At 40.2% G+C, this 22557-nt stretch overlaps 1 protein-coding gene across 7 annotated transcripts in view; it reads left to right on the top strand.

The window, feature by feature from the left end:
* Positions 1 to 16589: 16589 nt before the first annotated feature.
* Positions 16590 to 22557, top strand: part of WNK3 (WNK lysine deficient protein kinase 3) — a 154762-nt gene continuing 148794 nt past the window's right edge. For 4 of the 7 annotated variants that reach the window (XM_034649332.1, XM_034649326.1, XM_034649334.1 and 1 more), the window contains exon 1: positions 16867 to 17476. The gene's annotated coding sequence lies outside the window, so the exon portion shown is untranslated. The other 3 variants (XM_034649330.1, XM_034649327.1, XM_034649328.1) reach the window with 3 other exon arrangements.

The raw sequence follows: 22557 nt of genomic DNA, 5'->3' as shown, positions 1-22557 counted from the left end.
AAAATAAGATGGGGGGTGCCTGGGTGGCACAGCGGTTAAGCGTCTGCCTTCGGCTCAGGGTGATCCCAGCGTTATGGGATCGAGCCCCACATCAGGCTCCTCCACTATGAGCCTGCTTCTTCCTCTCCCACTCCCCCTGCTTGTGTTCCTTCTCTCACTAGCTGTCTCTATCTCTGTCAAATAAATAAATAAAATCTTTAAAAAAAATAAGATGGATTAGGGGTGCCTGGGTGGCTCAGTCAGTTAGGTGTCCAACTCTTGGTTTCAGCTCAGGTCATGATCTCACAGTCATGAGATCAGGCCCCGCATTGGGCTCCCTGCTCAGTGCAGAGTCTGCTTCAGATTCTTCTCCCTCTGCCTCTCCCTGCTCACGCATGCTTTCTCCCTCTCCCTCTCTCTCTCTCTCTCATATATATATATATATATATATACACACATATATGTATATATACATAAATAATTAATTAAAATCTTTTAAAAAACATAAGGTGGATTGATGGATTATTAGAGGAATGGGTAGATGGATAGTTATGTATGATAAAACAAGTGTAGTAAATGTGGGTGGGAATGCAAGCTGGTACAGCCACTCTGGAAAACAGTATGGAGATTGCTTAAGAAGTTAAAAATAGAGCTACCCTATGACCCAGCAATTGCACTACTAGGTATTTACCCCAAAGATACAAATGTAATGATCTGAAGAGGTACTTGTACCCCAATTTTTATAACAGCAGTGTCCACAATAGCCAAACTATGGAAAGAACCCAGATGTCCATCGACAGATGAATGGATAAAGAAGATGTGGTGTATATATGCAATGGAATATTACTCAGCCATTGAAAGGATGAAATCTTACCATTTACGTCAATGTGGATGGAACTGGTGTGTATTATGCGGAGTGAAATAAGTCAATCAGAGAAAGGCAATCATCATATGGTTTCACTCATATGTGGAATATAAGAAATAGCGTTGAGGAACATAAGGGAAGAGAGGGAAAACTGAATGGGAAGAAATCAGAGAGGGAGAAAAACCATAGGAGACTCTTAATTATAGGAAACAAACTGAAGGTTGCTGGAAGGGAGGTGGGTGGGGGATGGGGTAACTGGGTGAAAGGCATTAAGGAGGGCACGATATGTGATGAGCACTGGGTGTTATATGCAACTGATGAATTACCAAACTCTACATCTGAAACTCATGATGTACTATATGTTGGTTAATTGAATTTAAATTTTAAAAAACCAAGCATAGTAAAATATTAATTGTAGAATTTAGGTGGTGGGTACATGTAAATTCACTGTACAATTTTTCAACTTTTCTGTATGTTTGGAAATTTTCATAATAAAATGTTGGAATAAAATTTAAGATGCATTTCCCATATTACCCAGCAATCCAATTCTAGGTATTTGCCCTACAGAAAAATCTCAAACGTGAGTATAGGTAGACATGTGCAATGATGTTCACTACAGCGCTGTACATAATAGTAAAAAAGTGGAACCAACTCACCTATTCCCTAGTAAAGGAATGGATAGATCAACTGTGATTTATTCATACAATGGAATATAACATACAATGGAACTAGATCTACATCAATCAACTTGAATAAATCTGAAAAACAATGTTGAGTTTAAATTACAAGCTGCAAAATCATGCATACACCATGAGACCATTTATGTAAAAACAAGATAAATATTGTTTATGGCTAGTGTCATATGAAAGAAACCTAGAAAAACATCCATTGGAGGGGCACCTTGCTGGCTCAGTCAGTACAGCGTGCAACTCTTGATCTCAGGGTTGTGAGTTTTAGCCCCACATTGGGTGTAGAGATTACTTAAAAAAAATAAAATCTTTAAAAATATCCATTGGAATAATATACACCAATCTCAGAATGACTGCCCCTCTGAGAGGAAAGGATGTGAAATAGGGCTCTAGAAGTATCTTCAATGCATTATGTCTTTCAAAAGTAAAAATATTTGTAGCAATTATGGAAATATATTAATATGTTTAATCTTAGTGGTGGATTTATACTCATTTAAACAATTACCATGTGCCAGAAAATTTGTTAAATGTTTTATATATTTTCTATCTCATTTAATTCTCAAATGTAGTAGATTACCATTCATATTCATTTTCCAAATAAGGAGCCTATGGCTTAAGGAGATTAAATAATTTAACCAACATCTGGGGTGCCTGGCTGGCTCAGCTAGTGCAGCATGCAACTCTAGATCTTGGGGTTCAAGCCCCAAGTTGGGTGTAGAGATTACTTCAAAAAAATAATAAAAATCTTTAAAAAAATAATTTACCCAACATCATACATGCTAGCAGATCCAGAAAGTCTAACTGCAGAGTCTACATTCTTGACCACGCTATTTATATTTGTCTCCTGAGTAACCCATGGACTGATGTCTAAACCTCATGGAAAGAGAGGTTCCAAGCAGGATATGAGCAGCTGATTTTATAAGGGATGCAATGAGACACAGGGAGACAAAAGGTGAAACAAGGTGGAGAAAATGGAACTTGTCTTCACTTCTACACAGAGTACAGTATATCTCTACCAATTCAAAGATTGGAAGCAGCAACAGACACAACCCTTAATGCAGATGTTGGTGTTCTCATGGTGGATATTATCCTCTGCTGAGTGTTGAATTGTGTTCCCTCAAAAGATATGTTTGAGTCCTAACCCCCAGTTCCTGTAAATGTGACCTTATTTGGAAATAGGGTCTTTGCAGTTGTAATCAAGTTAAGATGAGGTCATACTAGATACTCCTCTCTCTTGCCCTTGCATGTTTTTAGGCACTTCAGAGAACAGTCAGAGCCCTGATGGCCCAAGTCCTTGGCGTACTACCTCTGCAGATTCCTGAGTTATGCTGAAAGCACAACCAGGTAACTGCACCTTTGTTTGTTCTTTTATAACTAGGTACCTAGTAAAGTGGGATTAAAAAAAATTATCCCAATCTCTTTATGTCATAAAGACTGTGACTCACTCTGGGTAGGTTTTTTATTACTCTTACCTAAGGAATAACAAGATCTTTTTTTCTGTGTTTTAGTAGTTATTCAGAGTTCTGGAGAGTCTCTGGGAGGGAGTAGACCCAATTCGCATAAGAAGGCAAGGTGCTTTCAGAGAGGAAAGGAGCAGAGAATTCAATCCCTTCTTGCTTAGATTTAAAGTTTAGAAATCTGTTGGAGTGGTAAGAAAGGACGCCAGTGGTCCCAAAGGAGCAATTACCTTGAAGGCAACACAAATCTAGGCTGTTTATCTAGGCCGTTTATCTCAACACCAGAACCTATGTGTTCTTGAGGGTTGGGCTGGTTCTAAAGTTTAAAGCCCTAGGACTGAACCTGGCAGGCACAGTGGTATGTTTTGAGGGACAACAGCTAAGAATGAAAAATTAACTCAAAGAGCTGTGACCTTGGCACTCCAAATTCTTGCACTGTGCAGGAAAAGGGGAGATGGCAAGAGAAGCAACGTAGCTAGCGGACCCAATGGACTTTCTAGTTCTCTCTCTTTCTGCCTAGAGCTTAGAAATAGGACTCATCACCTTGGAATGAATAGGTACCTAGTTTCTTTACTAAGTTAGCAGGGACAGAAGTCTCAAAAGGGAGATGGCAACTTCCTATTAATAAAGGCAGATGAGAATTTTTTAAGATTTTAGACTGAGAATCAGTATAGATTTTTAAATATATATGGGCTTCTAGAATCAGAGAAATTCACAGTTCTATAGGGCACAACTTACTACGTACAGTACTATCTAATGAAAAAAGAAGACTGGTGTTCAACTTCCTTTGAACAAATTGGTAAAGAGAATTGAAAAGAAGGGTGCCTGGGTGGCTCAGTTGTTTAAGCAGCTGCCTTCAGTTCAGGTCATGATCTCAGGGTCCTGGGATCAAGACACCCCCCCCCCCCCCCCCCGCAAGGGTCCTTGCTCAGCGGGGAGCCTGCTTCTCCCTCTCCCTCTGCTCCTCCCTGCTCATGCTCTCTCTCTCTCTGAAAAAGAGAGAGAGTTGAAAAGATACCTCAAAGTCAACATGAAATTCCCTGCTTAAACCTTTGAAAGTCATATCAACAAGTCCTTCTTCCCAACATTAAAACCAAAAATGTTTTCAAAATTTGTTGAAGATTAGAAAACCACAGACCTTTTTTTTTTTAGTCCCTGACTAAATTGTAAGCTCAAGTGCTAGGACTTGGCCTAACTTGTTCTGGGTTCTCACCATAAATTGAACACACAGGATTAAATTAATGAATGTAATAAATAAATGAGCCTCACTATTTTCCAACAAATATTTGCTGAGGTCCGCAGAAGAGATAATACAGTTCTTGAAATTAGAATGCTTTTAAGTGTAAGGCTTACTTGTGAAAGGAGCTTCTGTTCCCAAAGATTATAGTGTTTCCAACAAGAACTCTGCTATCATCCTTATCATTGTTCTGTACATAAATTATCTTCTTTTAAAAACAAGCTGTTTTAAGATTTTCTCTTCATCATTGGTTTTAAGAAATTTCATTATTGACATGCCTTAGTGTAGTTTTCTGTCTGTTCCTTCTGCTAGGGGTTTTGGTTTTGCTTTTGTTTTTTAGTTTCTTGGATCTGTGGTTTTCTAATTTTCAACAAATTTGGAAAAATTTCAGCCAATAGTTCTTCAAATATTTTTTCTGACACCCCTCCCCTTTCTGGGACTCCAATGACATATGTATTAAGGCCTCTTGAAGTTGTCTCACAGCTCACTAATGCTCTGTTCATTTTTTTCAGTCCTTTTTTCTCTGTGTGTTTAACTTTAGTTTTTTTAAATTTATTTTCTTTTTTCTCTTCTTTAAAAGATTTATTTCTTTATTTTAGAGAGAGAGTGTGTGTGAGTGGGCAGAGGGGCAGAAGGAGAGCAAGAGAGAATCCTTAAGCAGACTCCCTACTGAGCGCAGAGCCTGACTCAGGGCTCTATCCCAGGACCCTCAGATTATCACCTAAACTGAAACCAAGAGCCAGCCGCTTAACCAACTGAACCACCCAGGTGCCCCATAACATTAGATAGTTTCTATTGTTATCTTTTCAAGTTCATTAATCTTTTCGTCTGCAATGTCCAATGTCCAAGAAAATCTTAAAGCAATTTGTTTTTAAAAAGATACTTTATGGGGGTGCCTGGGTGTCTCAGTTGGTTAAGCGGCCAACCCTTGATTTTGGCTCAGGTCATGATCTTGGGGGTCCTGGGATCCAGCCCCACATCAGGCTCCATGCTCAGTGGGGAGTCTGCTTGAGGATTCCCTCTCTCTCAAATAAAAGATACTTCATGTACAGAACAATGATAAGGAGGATAGCAGACTTCTTGCTGGAAATAATATAATCTTTTAGAACAGAAGCTTCCTTGCCTGTCAAGTTCTGACATTCTAGTTCATGCACTAAAACCCTGTGAATGAATGAATGAATGAATGAATGAATGAATGAATGAATGTCTGACTGCCTGTAGCACTTATTATAAAAAATATGCACATGTTAATTTGTTCTTCAGTATCCTGTAACAATTCTTGAATTATTATTTTCATTTTCACTTGTTTATGCCTTATCTCTTCCTCTGTAGTCTCTGTCCACCATAAGCAGGGATATAATTGTGTGTTTCTCTTTTTCCCAAGTAGCAGCATTAGTATAAGTATTTTGCCCAGGTTTCCTGATTCTGAGTCCAGTACTCTTTTTTAACTATTCCACTAACTAGCATTCTTTTTTTTTAAGATTTTATTTATTTATCTGACAGAGAGAGACAGCCAGCAAGAGATGAAACACAAGCAGGGGGAGTGGGAGAGAAAGAAGCAGGCTCCCAGCTGAGGAGCCTGATGCGGGGCTCGATCCCAGGACCCTGGGATCACGCCCTGAGCCAATGGCAGATGCTTAATGACTGAGCCACCCAGGCACCCCTCCACTAACTAGCATTCTTAACAGAAACAGTTTACCAAGGTAATTATAAGTACTCCTTGGCATATGTAAGGATGTATTCTTGAAAAGGCATGCATGGTTTAAAATTGTGCAAATCAAAAGCAATTTTCTCTCAAGAAATTATGGTAAAATATATTATTATGCCATATCCATTTCAGCTAGGTAAAATTTTTGCTATAGAAGTAACATGTGCTAACTACCCCTAAATGCTTGCACTCCCAAATGAGGTAATCGTTATTAAAATTATGGTGTGGACTCTTTCACAATTTTCTCCAGGTCAATAGGAATAAATGTAACTCAACATTTTTAGCAGCTGCATAATACATTTAGTGTGGATATACCATAATTTATTCAACTATTCCTCTATTGATGGGCATACAGGTTTCTTGGTGCTTTTTTTTCTGTATGATAGACTCCAAACAGCTTGGTCAAAGGGTAAGTGTCTGTAGCAGACAAAATCAGCTAGCATTTTCCCACTTCTTTCTTGCTAACAGAATGCTAATTTTGTTCAGATACTAGGCAGAGAACCCTGACCTCAAGGAAGGTGGTCCTACTCCCTGGTCTATATGTGAAATGTGATTCAGCTATGGCAAAGGAGATGCATGGGCAAGTTTGCTGGGGGATGTCTGGAAAAAACTACCTTCTTTCAAAAATGGAGAGTGTCACCTTCCTTGCTTCCCTGGCCACTGCCACTCTCCTTTTCTACCTTTGAATGCAGTTGTGATATTTAGATTCAACAGCCCATCTTCCACGCATGAAGTAAAAAGTCTAGGGATAAAAAGCCAATATGTAAAGATGGTGAATTAGAAGGATGGAAAAAAGCCTAGATTCCTGGACCTTGTTGAGCAGCTGATCAAATGCTAGCATCTGTGTCCCTCCATATTTCTTGATATGTGAGAAAGAAAAACAAACCTCTATTTGTTTAAGCCACTATTAGTCAAATATCCTGTCACTTCCTGCCAAACCATTCTGAACTAATACTGTAGATTTTTAATTTTATTAGATTCTTCAGATTACTTTCAAAAAAGTCAATAGTAAGTCCTACTTCTATCAGCAATGGATGGAAGCAGGAAATAGACATTCATCTGGAATTTATTTTTGTATATGGCATAACGTAGAGATTTTGTTTTCTTCTAGTTGGAGGACCAATTTTGAAAACATTGATTATTAAATAAACTATCCCTTTTGCACAGAATTGAAACACTTTATTTTTACTTTTTACTTTCTGTAAGTTTTTATTTTAATTCATTAACGTACACTGTTATATTAGTTTCAGGTATAGAATATAGTGACTCAACACTTCTTTATTTTTTTTTAAGATTTTATTTATTTATTTGACAGAGATAGAGACAGCCAGCGAGAGAGGGAACACAAGCAGGGGGAGTGGCAGAGGAAGAAGCAGGCTCATAGCGGAGGAGCCTGATGTGGGGCTCGATCCCATAACGCCGGGATCACGCCCTGAGCCGAAGGCAGACGCTTAACCGCTGTGCCATCCAGGCGCCCCGTGACTCAACACTTCTATACATACATCACTCAGTATTTATCACAACTATTGCACTCTTTAATTCCCATCATCTATTTAGTCCACACCCCCACCCCCTTCCCCTCTGGTAACGATCAGTTGGCTCTGTATAATTAAGAGTCTATTTCTTGATTTGTTTCTTTCTCTTATTTTCCCCTTTGCTTGTTTGTTTGTTTCTTACATTACACATATGAGTGAAATCATATGGTATTTGCCTTTCTCTAACTGGCTTATTTTGCTTAGCATTATACTCTTTAGCTTTATCCATGTTGTTGCAAATGGCAAGATTTCATTCTTTTTATGGCTGAGTAATATTCCACTGTATATATTTATACCATGTCTTCTTTATCCATTCATCAATTGATGGACACTTGGGCTGTTCCATAGTTTGGCTATTGTAAAAAATGCTGCAATAAACATAAGGGTGGGGGCACCTGGGTGGCTCAGTCAGTTAAGCATCTGCCTTTGGCTCAGGGCATGATGCCAGGGTCCTGGGATCGAGCCCCATGTCGGGCTCCCTGCTCAGCAGGGTGTCTGCTCCTCCCTCTCCCTCTGCTTCCTACCCCCTGCTCATGTTCTGTCTCTGTCTCTCACTCTCTTTGTAAAATAAATAAATTAAATAAATAAAAAAATAAAAATAAGGGTGCATGTATCCCTTTGAATTAGTGTTTTTGTATTCTTTGGGTAAATAACCAGTAGTGTGATTGCTGGATTGTAGGGTAGTTCTATTTTTAATTTTTTGAGGACCTTCCATACTGTTTTCCACAGTGGCCACACCAGTTTGCATTCCCACCAACAGTGCATGAGGGTTTCTTTTTCTCCACAAATACTTGTTGTTTCTTGTGTTTTGATTCTACCCATTCTGACATGTGTGAGGTGATATCTCATTGTCATTTTGAATTGTATTTCCTTGATGGTAAGTGATGATGATTATCTTTTCATGTATCTGTTTGCCATCTGTATGTCTTCTTTGGAGAAATGTCTGTTCATGTCTTCTGCCCATTTTTATTGGATTATTTAGGTTTTGGGTGTTTAGGGTTTGGTTTTTTGTCATTGAGTTTTATAAATTCTTTATATATTTTGAATACTAACCCATTTACAATTGCACCAAAAAATAATAAGATACCTTGGAATAAACCTAACTAAAGAGATGAAAGACCTGTACTCTGAAAACTATAAAACACTGATGAAAGAAATCAAAGAGGACACAAAGAAATGGAAAAATATTCCATGCTCATGAATTGGAAGAACCAGTATTGTTAAAATGTCCATACTACTCAAAGCAATCTACACATTTAATGCAATCCCTATCAAAACAACAACAGCGTTTTTCACAGAACTAGAACAAATAATCCTAAAATTTGCATGGAATCACCAAAGATCCCAAATAGCCATAGCAATCTTGAAAAAGAAAAGCAAGACTTCAAGTTATATTACAAAGCTGTAGTAATCAAAAGATACGGTAGTGGCACAAAAATAGACACATAGATCCTTGGAACAGAATAGAAAACCCAGAAATGAACTCACAACTACATGGTCAATTAATCTTCAATGAAGCAGGAAAGAATATGCAATGGGAAAAAGACCACCTCTTCAACAAATGGTGTTGGGAAAACTGGACAGCAACATGCAAAAGAATGAAACTCCACCACTTTCTTATGCCATACACAAAAATAAATTCAAAATGGATTAAAGACCTAAATTCAAGACCTGAAACCATAAAAATCCTAAAGAAGAACACACAGTAACTTCTTTGACATTGGCTCTAGTGACTTCTTTCAAGATATGTCTCCTGAGGCAAGGGAAACAAAAGCAAACAAAACAAAACAAAAAACCTACTGGGACTCCATCAAAATAAAAAGCTTCTGCACATTGAAGGAAACAATCAACAAAACTAAAAGTCAACCTACAGAATGGGAGAAGATAGTTGCAAATAACATATCTGAAACAGATATTTTAATGTTTTCTGTAGTTGCTGCTTTTAATTTCTGTATCTTCTTCTCATACCCTTTTGCCCCCATACCCAGGTTTTATTGCCTCAGGGAAAGGGAATGTGGAAGGACAAAAAGCAGATTTCACTTGCCAATCTCTTTGTTTTTGTGTTTCAAAAGCCCAAGTCCTTAGGGGAAGAGGATTAGAGGCAAAGACAAAGTGTCTTGGCCAGAAAATATGATGTGCAAAGGATTTTATCCAGTTTAGAGAAAGATTCTAGCACTTCTTGTCCCTAGGACTGATAATGTAATGCTATCAGGGAGACCCATGGGTCCTGGGTAGAGGCGACCTGTGTCCTGCTTCCTGACACCATCTCTGGATAGACAGAAGCACTTGAGAAAACAGGGGCTGTTCTAGGCAGCCTTAACAAAAATTCTCAAACCACTGGCAGGATCCCAATGTAACAAGGACCTGCCAGATAGTAAAGGAACACTGTGGGCAGAGGTAATGGACCTCTGACTGCTAAGCTGTGTTGCCTGATAGCCAAGGACTTGACGGACTTCTGTTCCCAGGCCTTAGCACTGTGTAATAGCCCAAAACTGCGGCATAAGCCTAGGGTGGGGAAATGTCAAGAAGAATTGAGGTTAAGTCACATATTGAAGGAAACAATCAATAAAATGAAAAGACAACCTACTGAATGGGAAAAAATATTTGCAAATGACATATATGATAAAGGGTTAGTATCCAAAATATATAAAGAACTCATATAACTCAATACCCAAAAGACAAATGATCCAATTTGAAATACGCAGAAGACATGAACAGACATTTCTCCAAAGAAGACATACAGATGGCAAACAGACACATGAAAAGATAATCATCATCACTTACCATCAAGGAAATACAAATCAAAATGACAATGAGATATCACCTCACACCTGTCAGAATGGGTAGAATCAAAAACACAAGAAACAAGTAGTCTTGGTGAGGATGTGAAGAAAAAGAAACCCTCTTATACTGTTGGGGGAATACAAATTGGTGCAGCCACTGTGGAAAAAATCCATTATGGAGGGTCCTTAAAATATTAAAAATAGAACTACCTTATGATCCAGGAATCATACTACAGGGTATTTACCCCCAAAATACAAAAACAGTAATTCAAAGGGGTATAAGCACCCCTATGTTTACTGCAGCATTTTTTACTATAGCCGAACTATGGAAGCAGTCCAATTGTCCATCGATTGATGAATGAATAAAGAAGATGTGGCATATATATATATATATATATATATATATATATATATGATGTAATATTGCTCAGCCATAGAAAGAATGAAGTCTTGCCATTTCCAACAACATGGATAAAGCTAGAGAGTATAATGCTAAGTGAAATAAGTCAGTCAGAGAAAGACAAATAGCATGTGATTTCACTTGTATGTGGAATTTAAGAAACAAAAGAAACAAGGAAAGGAAAAAAAGAGAGGGAGAGACAGGCCAAGAAACAGACTCTTTTTTTTTTAAAGATTTTATTTATTTATTTGACAGAGAGAGACAGCGAGAGAGGGAACACAATCAAGGAGAGTGTGAGAGGGAGAAGCAGGCTTCCCGCCAAGCAGGGAGCCCGATGCAGGGCTTGATGCAGGGCTCGATGTGGGGCTTGATGTGGGGCTCGATGTGGGGCTTGATCCAAGGACCCTGGGATCGTGACCTGAGACTAAGGTAGATGCTTAATGGCTGAGCCACCCAGGCGCCCCAAGAAACAGACTCTTAACTACAGAGAACAAGCTGATGGTTACCAGTGGGGAGGTGGGTGGGTGGATGGGAAAATACGGAATGGGTATTAAAGAGTGCACTTATCATGATGAAAAAATAAATAAATAAAAGGAATAAAAGGAACAAAAATAAAAAAAAAAGAAAATAAAAAAGAATTGAGGTTAATTTACCAGCGCCATAGAAAAGGGAGCTTGGGGTCTAAAGTTAAATGGAATCACAGAAAGATACAACAAAATGATTGACAGCATGGACTCTGAACTAAACTAAGTGGGTTCAAATCTAGCTTTGCCATTTACTTGCTGTGTTACCCTGGAAAGTTATTTAACTTCTTTGCGATTTGGATTAACAATTTGAAAAATGGTGTTAATAATGTCCCTTACCCCATGGGATTCAATGAGTTTGTATAAAATACATAATAAATATTTTATTATTATTATTATTATTATTATTAGTAGTAGTAGTAGTAGTAGTGGTGGTGGTAGTAGTGGTATTAGGGGTAGACTCTGATTTGTTCCTGCTACATTAAGGATTTGTAACAGGACTGTTTTTGAAAGACTATTACAGAATGTTGGAACGGATATAGAAGGGTCAGTGGAAGGGAAGGTGAAGGGAGAGGAGAGAGGAAGGAAAGGCAGGCAGGCAAATGCAGCCTTGTTAGTTAGTTTAGGAGACTGAATTCTTTGATTTCCAGAAGAGTACACTATGCTAGACTATACATTTCTTTAAAAAATTTTTATTTATTTATTTTGGAGAGAGAGAGAGAATGAGCAGGAGGGGCAGAAGGAGAGGGAGAGAGAATCCTAAGCAGACTCCATGCTGAGAGTGGAGCCCAACATGGGGCTCAAACTCATGACCCTGAAATCATGACCTGAGCTGAAACCAAGAGTCGGACCCTTAACTGCCCGTGCCACCCAGGTGCCCCTAGACTGTACATTTCTAAAAGAATTGAACTTCTTCTGGAGAGAGAAAGGGCTGTTTCAGCACCCCCAACTCAGGCTCTGTATCCTGTCCACATGAGGACTTTGCAGAGGAATTAAGATTCCAGATACTTAGAAAATTTTAGAGAAATGATGCAGGTTTACTTACTCTTTTTTTTAGGCTAAGCTGTCAAGGCAAACACATTTACCTTAAATTTGCCCCCCTACCTGATATCTGGCCTGGGGCACAAGAGTAAAGACTGTGTCTAGGAAGAGGAGATCAGACTCCATAGTATATCTCCAGAAATTGTACTGTTTAATCTGAAAGGTGGAGATAGCTGCTCATTTCTGAGCTAGGTGATGTTTGTTCTTACTCAGGGGACACTCAACTTCTGCTGAAAGGAAAGAGAGCCTCCTGGGAGGATATTAACAGACCCTAGATGACTTAAGTAAGAAATTCCCCAGTACTAAGGCTTGCCTGGAGAAAAGATCACCCAGGCACCCAAGCCTTGGGAATTACTGTCTTGCACAGGGGGCATCTGGATGAGAAGTACAGTTTCTTTATTTTCCTTTCAAATTTTTATTTAAATTCTAGTTAGTTTCTCAGAGTCCATGGATGGGTAGTAAGGAGGGCACGTATTGCATGGTGCACTGGGTGTTATATGCAACTAACGAATCATTGAACTTTATATCAAAAACCAGGGATGTACTGTATGGTGACTAACATAATATAATAAAAAATATTATAATAAAAAATTAAAAAATTATGTAATTTGGTTTGTTAGAATAAAATCCAAAATAGACTAAAAAAATAAAATAAATTCTAGTTAGTTAACATATAGTGTAATATTGGTTTCAGTAGTAGAATTTAGTGATTCATCACCTACATATGACACCCAGTGCTCAGCATAACAAGTGCCCTCCTTAATACCCATCACCCATTTAGCCCATCCCTTGCCCACCTCCTCTTCAGCAACCCTCAGTTTGTTCTCTATCATTAAAGAGTCTCTTATGGTTTGCTTTCCTTTCTATTTTTCTTTTTTCCCCCTTCTCATATGTTCATCTGTTTTGTTTCCTAAATTCCACAAATGAGTGAAATCATATGGTATTTGTCTTTCTCTGACTGGCTTATTTCGATTAGCATAATACACTCTAGCTCCATGCACATCATTGCAAATAGCAAGATTGCATTCTTTCTGATGACTGAGTAATATTTCATTGTATATATATACATCATATCTTCTTTATCCATTCATCAGTAGATGGACACTTGGGCTCTTTCCATAGTTTGGCTATTGTTGATAATGCTGCTATAAACATCGGGGTGCATGTACCCCTTTGAATCTGTATTTTTGTATCCTTTCGGTAAAAGAAGTAAATTTTCTTTGCCCTAGGTGCTAAGATTTAATAGAGGGAAAATGTGGCTGCAATATTTTGAGACATAAATGGATTTTTTTCTTTCCTGTAATTCCCCCCATTTTCTCTGCCCCCTCCCCCCAAAAAAGTAGTCAGTTTTGTGGTGTATCTCAGGGGAAGGAGGTGGTGAGGCAGGAAACTAAATACTCTGTCAGTCTTTCTAGCTTTTGTGTTCCCAAAGTGGAAGCCCTAGAGAAGGGGGATTAATGTCCAGAGGCAAAGACAACGTACCTGGGCCAGAAAACTAGAAGAAGGAAAGATTTGCATAAGGCTAAAAAAAAAAGATTCTTCTCTTCTTCACTCCCCTCTCCTTGATGCTTGGGGTTGGGGGGGTCGCAAAGAGAGCTCTTTGGGAGGTCAACCAGCACAAACTGCCAGGAGCAACATTTGGTTGGCTCGAAGACTCAAGAGAGGAGGGGCTGTGTGTACTGTCTAGGTAGATGGACCAACAGGTGACCTTGACAAAGTTCTGTGCTCCAAGTATGGCAGAGACATTGGAGAAAACTATAGCACCTGAAAGGACCCATGTGGGCAGAGGGCTGAGCAGTAATTGACAGGTCCTAAGGACTTGGAAGTATATAACTTTACTCCACCCCCACTCTCCATGCCTGGGTACTACATAAGATCCCTGAACTGCGGCATCACCTGGGATGAGAGAGAAGCACATCAAGAATGACTTATATTGTTTTCCCAATAACTGGTAAAAGGAGGGCTCAGGGTCAGAAACTGAGTTTCAGACACAGTCACAACTCTACCTATGGTTGTAGCAGTCAGCTGTCAGCTTTGAGGTTCATCTCTGTTCCATCTTATTAATTGAAGGAGTTAACTTCTGTGTGGTAGGGAGGAGATCAACATCTAGTGGGGCCATGAAAGTGACCCCCAGCCCCACCCCTGTGGGATGCTGGGGTCTAAAAATGGTTCCAGCAAAAGCTTTTGTAATTTCTTGGCACCAGAGCCTTCACATAAGATGAACTAGATTATTGGAAAAATGTTTTCCTAGAATAATGTAAAGCCAAATTACAAGTAGTTAATATAAATCAAATTTTCTATTTGATGAATAGAAACATCACAAATGCAACCTGAGAGTCAGTGGGAACCGGTGGGTTAGAAAGGAATATTCCCTGCCATACATTGTTGACTAGCTATAATTGCCCACTCCCCTTTCTGCCTACAGTGGCATTTGTTCTGAGTTATGGACAGGTTGCTTCAAATAGAAGAGCATGTTTGTCAATGAAAGGTCTAAATTGAGAAGAGCCTGGGCTTGAATGGGGAACAGACTGATTTTCTAATTTCTGAAGTTTGTAAAAGTCACACTACTTTACATTTATTTAGCAAATGTTTGACTGTCAAAGAGGGAATTCTCAGAAGGGTTCATAACTGAGCAGGTTGAAGGGCTAACATTTCCAGGTATTACTCTGTATTGATTACATCATGGCGCTGGAAGACGAAGGAAGAGTAGCAGGCCACAAATGAGGGAGGTACCTGTTGATTTTCCTGAAGGTGGATGTGTGTAGTGATGATGGGAGTACAGTAACACTGGGAAATAAAAACTGTGGTTCAATTAAAGAAAATGGTGGGCGCAAGTTTCTAGTTACCATCTCAGTGGGAGTCAGGGGATACAAAGACTTGTAATAACTTGGTAACCTTTTAAACTGCCCTTTGGTGGTTACTTGGCTATGTTTCCTGTTTTCTCCATAGTAGTCAACAATTTAACAGGGAAAAGGGACTATCTTCATGGGCAATGAGGAAAGGAGTTTAGGAGACTCCATTCATTCTACAGCTAATTTGGAATGCAGAGACCTTTAAGGTAGAGTGGTGGCACCGTTTGGAGAAATCACACCTTGCTCTTTCAAATTTTGCCAGGAAGATCTCCACAGGTGAAATAGTTCGACCTCCTAATCCTGAATTTCATTCCTTTAGAGTCTCTTTCCATTGTCAAAAGTGGAAGATGTGGAGTTTAGTTTATTAAGGGCATAGTCTGGTTTTCTTACATGTTCTGGCAATCCTGGGATCAATAAGTGACTTTCAAGAGGAAAGATGCAAAGACAACAAACAAGGCTACGTGGCCTCTTACTGTTCCACTCCATTTGGACTCTGGAAAGCTCATATTTAAATTTATTGATGGTTTTTTAAAGAGCTGAAAAGGCTGAGGTTGTGAGGCCTACAGTAGGAAAAGAAAAAAAAAGTGGAGAAAGAAGATTGATATAACTCAGTAATAGGGCCCTGGGGCTGGGCACCTGTAAATATTAGCCTGGCGTTTTCCACACGCCTCCTACCCTCAAGGCATCAAGCCAAAGCTTGAGGGCATTTGAAAAAAATCCTGCGCATTAGGAGCTTTCATTCAGTGGCTGAGATACCAGATGCGGCCTGGGGGATTGAAAAATGCATGGGCTCTGAAGCGAGCACACTTGGGTTCAAGTTCTGACTCCTCCATACTTAGTTGTGTGAACTTGAGCAAGTCATGTCCGTTTTCCCCTCTTGAGCCTCAGTTTCCTCCTCTGTGGAGCCAGGATTATTCATGCGAGAATGACAGAAACAATTCTGTACAGTGCCCGATACAATGCAGGAAGCAGTTCTTAAATAAAGCCGCTGCGCTGAGGTTAACGTGTAGAGAAAGCCTGAAGGAGGTGGCATTCACTACCAACTAAAGGGAGGTGAGCGGTAGGAAATGGTGAGGGCCTGCTTTAGGGGGAGGTGGCCTTTCCGCATGCGCGCAGTCTAGGAGCCCAGCCGAGCAGAGAGGGGGCGGGGCTAGGTTTCTGAAGGGGTTGCTATGGCACCGAGGGGCCAGGGGAGGTTAACTGAACCCTTAAAACATTACTCCCTCCCCCACCCGTCACTGCCTAGGCCGAAGGCCATTGTTCCAGCAAAATGGCGTCGGTAATTTCTCTCCTGGCCAGAGGCCTAAGTAAGGCTGAGGATGGGAATGGGACTGGAGAGAACAAAAACTACAATTCCCAGGGTACACCGCACCCGCCTGCGAGGCGCAAGGCACGTGCCCAGGCCTAGCGGTTACATGCCCTCAAAAATCCGTTTCATAGCTTCTCTTTCCCATCCCCACTTTCGTTGTTGCCCAGCCCCCGCGCGCGCGCACTGCGGTCCTGGGGGGGGGGGACATGCCTTGGCCGTTGCCCTCGCAACGTAACCGGGAGACCGGTATTTGTAAATCTGTGCTTCGATTTCTAATCCCGAAGCCGGCAGGTATGGGTCTCGCGAGAAACGACGGGAGTTGGAAAAAGGGAGTTAGGGGTGGTGGGTGAAAAGGTGCCCGCGGGTACCACATCTCGGCAGAGCTGCTGCATTTAGAGGCTTGCGGATAACAGAGTAGATGGTGGGCGGCTGGGAAGTACTGTGTGCTTGGACTTTTCTTTTTTGGAGGGGAAGAAGGTAAAGCAGCCGTGAAGATAGAGCTTTTAAACACACAGGAGGTGTCACGCGTGTCTTTTTGGAAAGGAGAGAAGCCTTTCTCCTGCTCGACGCGCATCCCTCTCTCCCGCTGCGTTGAAGAGGGCGGGGGAGGAGTGCGCACGCTGTAGTTGGCTAGCCACTCTGCACCTCGCAGCGATAGGGGCTGTTCGGAGTTGGGGCTGCTCCATCGGCTTTCTCCGCCCCTCCCCCTCTTCTTTTCTCCCCTCTCTTCCCCGCCCCCCTCCACCCCCCTCTCCTCTCCAGAATTCCCTGGCTGGAGTACGCGTGCGCCTGTTCTGCTCCTGGGCGAGCGCGAGCTTGGGCTCGCACCCCACTCCCCTAACCCCGCCCGCTCTTTACCTACCGGCTGTAGCTGGCCCGGTGGGCTCGCGGGAGACGCTCGCGCGCGCACGCGCACACAACGCGGAGCGGAGCTCGAGACACCGAGGAGGGGAGTAAGAAGCATCCGAGGAGGCGATAGAGGAGGAGGCGGTGTGTGTATATGTGTGTGTTCTACGGTGTGGCTCGTCGAGGGGCGAGCGGAGGCTGGAAAGAGGGCGAGGGAGAAGCGAAAAGAGTCCGTGAGAGCCTCTGATCTGGTGAGGGTCCCGGGCTGGCCGGGGCTCTGGGAGAGAGGGAGGAGGCCGGGGGGCGTGTCTGGGATCCGGCTGAGAGATGAATGGGCCGGGGATGAATGGAGGGAGGCAGCGGCGGCCAAGAGTCTGTTCGGAGTAAGCGCCCTAGTGGGGGACGGCTTGACCGAGGCAGGGTGATTGCCGTCGCCAAGAGGTATGGGATGAGGCCGGGATTGGGTCTTCGGGGTTGTCGGAGCTGTTGTCCGTTTGAGCGAACAGGCGGAGAGGAAAATTCTAAGGGGGGAAGTGGAGAAGGGCAGGTTTGGGATTGAGGTGCGTTTTTTGTCTTCTTTTCTGTTTTTGTTGGGGGTGGCAACTTTGGGAGTTGATGGAAGACTAGGGGCTGGGGAAGGTGAGGAGGATACAGGAGTGGGGACCGGGAGATGGTTGACAAAGGACTGAGTGATCATTTAAGTGAGATTGAGGCTGCTGCAAGAGAAGATCGCTTCAGGTGTGGGAAGTTGAGTTTCAGTGGGTAATGGGGTGGGGGAAAGTGGATTTAATATAGAGATTCAGTTGATGTGTGAAAGTCGGTAGGACTGGATCGGGTGAGAGAATATTGCTGTCTGGTTGTGTAGGTGGGTTAAGTTCAAGGAGATTGAGAGGTGTTATTTGGGAACGGGTGATGTTTCTGTGACTGACAGCTTGGAGATGGGGAGGAAATGGTATGGTTTAGGGTAAAAGTGGTGAGGTGGCTTCACTGTACTGAAGAAGGTTTTGTTTGACTAGTTAAGAGTGGTGAAACATTTATGGAGTGGGCTGTGGGTTGAAAGCCTGCACGTGTGTATCTCCTTATCTTGGGAGTTGATAGACCCTGTTAACATGAAATCGAACCCTCAAAACAGATGTGAGTGGTATGGCTCTTCCTTCTTAAGAATTACCTTTGACTAAAGCAACTATATGAATAAATAGGCTTTATGTTGTGAAAATCTTCTGTGTAGTAGTGATTGCCTCCAATCTGGGGAAGCATCGTTACCTGTTTTTCATTTATAGTAATTTGTAATACCAGGATAACTTTTGAAGAGATCTCAGTATATTACACAGAGCAGCAGGTGTCTTCTAGACAGTCTCTAACCTTTAGATTGATGAATTTAAAAATTGTTTAAAGTCAGCAGCCTAAAGGAAGGATGCCCTGCATTAAAGGATAGTTAAAGTGCACTAAAGCTGGTTTTGAATACTTAAGTAATTTTACATTTTTTTTTGGTCATTCTGAATTTACCTTGTTTGAAAATTGGCACTTGCTTTTTGGTGTGAGTTTAAATTATAGCAGATTACTAGGACATTTTGTTCTCTGAATACATTACTTCTGGTAAAGATGCCTTCTGATGGTCTCATTCTGTTCTGGGTCAAGATTAATAGTTTATGGATTTTTAACTTTTCATGGTTACTTTTTACAAACTTTACTGACATAGTATCTTGGAAATGTTGCAAATTTGAGAACATTCCCATGCCCTTTTTCTTTTATTCTGCTTTGATGTTGCAAAGAGTGTAATCCTTGTTTTGGCTACCCAGATTTTAAATACAAAAGCTAATGCTATGTTCATATTCTCTTAGATTAAGATGAATACTTAGTATATTAAGCGGTAGAGTGGAAGTGTAAATGCACCATGAGAGCCTGGGAATGTTGCACCAATTTTGGCAGGCAAGGTAGCCTCCCCATTTTGAACTAGATATTCCTGGAGTGGAAGAATCTGCAAGTTTTGAGGCTGGGAAGTGCAAGCTTGGTATATCTGGGGAGTGGAATGAGATAAGGCTGGAATCTTAGATTGAGGCTGAGGTGAAGGACTACCCTGCAGAATTAGGAACCTTTGACTATTTAAGAAGGGGAACAACATAAGCAGAATGTTGGTGTTCATCTCTCTGCCTTTGCTTCTGATGCCCCTGCCCCAACCCCACTCCCCAACCTGGAATGCTCTCTCTTCCCCTGTCTTTGAATTTGAGCTCATTCTTTTTAGACTAACCTCTGTCATTAGTTATTCCTGAAAGCCTTTCCTGCTCACCCCCTTTTTCCCCTTTTCCCAGCATCCTCCACCAAAGCTACCTTAGGTGCCTCTCTTCAGTGGTCCCCTCACACCTTGTACATATTTTTATTACTGTACTTCTGTTGGTAGGCAGGCAGGAAAGTTATTTGCCTTTTTATACTTAAGAGAGAAAATAAAGCACAGAAAGATAAGACCTGCCCTAGTAAGTAAGTGGCGGACCCTGGAATTCTGACTTCTAGGCCAATGTTGATCCTCATATCATAAGTTTACACCTGTTGATGTAATTATTCTATAGTGTTTTAGGAGTTAAATTTCTATAATTTGGACTTTAACTTTCTTCCATAAAGTACAGGAATTTTTTCATTAAGGTGTACATTAGTTAGCCAATAAGTGATGAAGCCAGTGGTTGCATAGAACCAGAGTAGTCAGAAATAAAGAAATGAGAATTGTTGTATTACTATAAGATTTCTAGTCAGGAAATTTACTTTAAAAAATTAACAGAAGGTCTGAATTCTTGTGTATATGTTTGTGGGGGGAGATTGTGTGTAAGAAAAAAAAAACTTTCTCAGTACCCCATCATAGTATAAGTAGACCAGCTCTGTTGGCAGATATACTTGATTATTTCTCTTGGCTAAAACCCAGAATACTTTCAGAGAGGTGGGTTTTTTCCCCCATTTTTTTGTTTGAGATCATAAAATTTATGGTACTGTTAGGAGATATTTGATGATTATAAAGGACATCTATAAAAGCATTCATTTAGAAATTCCCAAAACTTCAAAAGTAAAATTTGATGCTACTTTAAATTGTTTTGGTAGAGCTTGTCATGAGATATTCCGTTTAGAAAATGTTGAGGTTAAGTTACTGCAGTAGTGAGCCTTTAATGCCCCTTTCGTCAGGGATGGATATATATATATATATATATATATGTTTTTTTCATTAACAGAAATGAAGCAGCATTGTTTTCTGTGTTTTAACCTGGTAACTTTTTATTGTGATAAAATTCACGTAACATAATGTACCATTTTAGAGTGTACAATTCAGTGTCATTAAGTACCTTCATAATGTTGCGTATCTAGTTCCAAAACATTTTCATCACCCCCAAAGGAAACCCTGTATCCATTAAACCATCAGTTTCCATTCCCCTGGCAACCACGAATCTGCCCTCTCTATGGATTTCCCTGGTCTGGGTATTTCATATAAATGAAATCATGCATTATATTACCTTATTGTCTGGCTTTTTTCACTTTGCATGTTTTTGAGGTTTGCTGATGTTGTGGCATGTATCAGTATTTCATTCCTTTCTTTAAAAGTTTATTTTTTTTTTTAGTAATTTCTGGACCCAACGAGGGTCTCAAACTCACAACCCTGAGATCAAGAGTTGCATGCTCTTCCGACTGAGCCAGCCAGGTGCCCTATATTGCATTCCTTTTTTATGGTTGAATAATATTCCCTTGCATGGATATAGTACATTTTGTTTACCTGTTTAGTCATCAGTTCATAGACATTTGGGATCTTTCTACCTTTTGACCTTTGTGAATAATGGTGGTATGAATATTTGTGTACACGTTTTTGTTTGAACACCTGTTTTCAGTTCTTTCAGGTATGTACCTAGAAGTGGAATTATTGGGTCATATGGTAATTCTGTTTAACTTGTTGAGGAACCACTAAACTGTTTTCCACAGTGGTTGCACCATTTTACATTCCCACTAGTAATATACAAGGGTTCCAGTTTCTTCACATCCTCACCAACATTTGTTACTTTCTGGGTTTTTTGTTTGTTTGTGTGCTTTATGGCCATCCTAAGTGGGTGTGAAATGGGATCTCATTGTGGTTTTTATTTGTCTTTCTATAATGACTAATGATGTGTAGCATCTTTTCACATGGTCGTTGGCTATTTGAATTTCTTCTTTGGAGAACTGTCTTAGTCTTTTGCCCATTTAAAAAATTTTTTTAATGTTGACATGAAGGAGTTTTTAAAAAATATATTCTAAATACTAGACCCTGATCATACATATGCTTTGCAAATATTTTCTTCCATTCAGAGTTGCCTTTTTACTTTGTTGATAGTGTCTTTTGATGCACAGAAGTTTTGAAATGTGAAGTCCAATTTATCTATTTTTTTTGTTGCTTGTGCTTTCAGTGTTATATTTAAGAAACCACTGCCAATCCAAGACAATGAAGATTTACCCCTATCTCTTCTTTGAAGAGTTTTATTGTTTTAACTTTAATATTGAGGTCTTTGATCCATTTTGAGTTAATTTTTGTATGTAGTATGAGGTAAGGGTCCAGCTGTATTCTTTTGCGTGTGGATTATCTTGAAGTCTTATAAACTATAAAATAGATAAGGGGGTTGGAGGTACTGGCTTCCAGTTATGGAAGTAGTAAGTTACAGGGATAAAAGGTACAGCCTAGGGAACATAGTTAATGGTATTGTAATAGCATTGTATGGTGACAGATGGTAGCTACACTTGTGGTGAGCACAGCATAATGTATAGACTTGTGGAAACACTATGTTGTTTGCCTGAAACTAATGTAACATTTTGTGTCAACTATACTTCAATAAAAAAACACATAATACATGATACTATACATGTATTTAAATGAAGCTATTTTGTGGCAGTATCTAATTATTCTTTGGCCATTTGTGGAGGAGAAATGTTTCTAAATGCGTTTTTGAAGGTCATGTTTTGTATTTAAAGAGTGGGGATATTCTAAAGCTCTTTATGAGGCAGTGAGACTTTCATGATCAGGAAACTTCAGTATGGCAAGCTAGACGATCCTTATGGTAAAGTTACATAAGTGTTTTGTTTTCTTTTTTTATAAAGCGTATTATTTTTGTTTTCAGATTGTTTGTATAGGATGAAATCTTTGCTTAAAACTAGGGGAAAAAGCAGATTTCGTTTATAATTAATGAGAAATTGGCATTGGATTTGTCCTAAAAGCAGCCATATCTATGTGTTATTTGGTTTCTGATTGTGAGCTAGCTTCTTGACCAAAACATATATCAATCAGTACCTTGTGGAGACTTTCTATTTGTAGCTTAGGCTGTAATCACCTGTACAT

This window comes from Ailuropoda melanoleuca, chromosome X, assembly GCF_002007445.2.
Source record: "Ailuropoda melanoleuca isolate Jingjing chromosome X, ASM200744v2, whole genome shotgun sequence".
NCBI classification, from domain to species: domain Eukaryota; kingdom Metazoa; phylum Chordata; class Mammalia; order Carnivora; family Ursidae; genus Ailuropoda; species Ailuropoda melanoleuca.
This window is presented reverse-complemented; position numbering and strand designations above follow the sequence as displayed.